This window comes from Echinococcus granulosus (genome assembly GCF_000524195.1).
Source record: "Echinococcus granulosus chromosome Unknown EG_S00232, whole genome shotgun sequence".
NCBI lineage: Eukaryota > Metazoa > Platyhelminthes > Cestoda > Cyclophyllidea > Taeniidae > Echinococcus > Echinococcus granulosus.
The window spans coordinates 58126-59991 of NW_020170612.1; positions in this window are offsets into that span (position 1 = coordinate 58126).

Consider the following 1866-nt stretch of genomic DNA (forward strand, 5'->3'; position numbering starts at 1 on the left):
AAAGTCAAAATTTGGTTAGAAGAATGTGGATGAACGCAGGGTTGATTTACGTCAAATCTTTTGGAAACAGCTTGACTTTATCTTGAGAGAGTTAGCTCTAAATTCGGCTGCCTTACAAGTCTACCTCAACTTATGCTAATTTGAGTTGTGCCAGCTGAAGACCTACTTGCAAATTTGATCTTTTTATCAGCACAACTTATGATACCATTCGCGATTGCTTTGATTATTTCAATTCATTCACTCATGCTACTCGCTTCTTGTCAATGGCAAGTATCCAAACAAGCAAGTGATGTAACAGGAGCTACGGCGTGCGATTCGGTAACACGTTCACTGCAACTGGGACTGCAAATCAGTTTTGAGTCACACACAAGTAGGACAGTACCAAGAGTTGATGCAAATCGGCTGCATTACATCCAGCCCCCAAAGAATGAGGAACCAGCTGCAATGACCACCATGTGGAGTAAAATATGGCCAGCCTGTCACGAACACGCTGGTTCAATGAATGCAGTGATTTTTGCTCGCAGTTGCACCAGGTTAAAGCCTCAACCGTTAGATGATAGATAATGATGTAAGCCTTTTAAAGACGACCATTTGTGAATCATTGTTGCCAATGATGCCTGCCATATCGTGGTTCTGCTCTTAGCTGACCATCACCACCACTTGTAATGCAAAATGGTAAGGGTTTGTATAGTTCAAACCAAATGTAAATGCAATCATCCGCATTACTTTTAAATCTAATGTAAACAAATTGACTTTTGTTCAAGATCTGCTATGTGGCAGATATCAACGGAGTGCGAATTAGGCGACTCATAAATTAAATGAGTATTTGGGAAAGGGCAGCTCCCATTGTCGGTATTAAACCCCAAATTCAGCTGCAATTCTGACAGGTGGATCAGTCGTGTGGCAATGAGATGTGCCTAAGGTAGAATCACATAAGACATTTTTAGTTGTTTAACTCTATTTAAACACTACTATGCTTTGATAATTTACTCCAGTCCAATTAGAGTGCACTTTGCGTACAGCTTCCATACGAGTTATAAGACAAATTCTGTAAGCTGATGAATACGATTATGCATGCTAAGTTAAAACACGCCTTATTGGTTTATTATTTAATGGGGTAAGAGGTATGGTCTCTGTCAAGCTGGCAAAATACTAGCTTGTGTCCGCCTCGCCTCCTACAGAGTAAGCACTTCCAAAGCCGATAGCATGCACCAAGGAGCATTGTTTGTACGCCTGCATAGTCTACGCGGATCATTAATGCCCTGTAGATACAAAAGCCTAAATTTCACTCTGTAATTCATACCTCCCTCTTTCCATTAATCCATCTATGAACATATCAGTGCACGCAAGTAGCAGTGGTACCTTCCATAGTGTATTCTTAGAGCAGTGCTCCATTGGTAGTGTAGCAGACGTTGCAGGGAAGGGGTGTCTACAAATGCCCGTAGATGAGCTTCGGAGACTAAGGACCAACACATTATCTCCTGCTCAGTCTATGCTGAAGGCGATGAGTGTAGTGTAGAGGACCTTTTGTTAGATGTCTTGACGAAAAGTAGGGTGTCTTGTAGACAATGCTATTTATTAATATGAAAATTGCATGACTCTCCTGGAGCCTTCTTAACCAAATACCCCACACGAACAAAACAGAAACAAAGATAAAATAACACATCATTATTGTTGGATAAACATGAGTTACAATTGCGTGGGTAATGTCTTGGTCAGGGTTGAGTCGTTATCCAGGTCACCCTTAATTCTCTTGGCGATCACGGCGTAACGGACCCACTTTAACAGCTCACACCACTTGATAAGGTTTCGTTGATGGTTCTTGATGCACCTCATTCGCCAGTTTGTTCTTACAGTAGCCAGTGG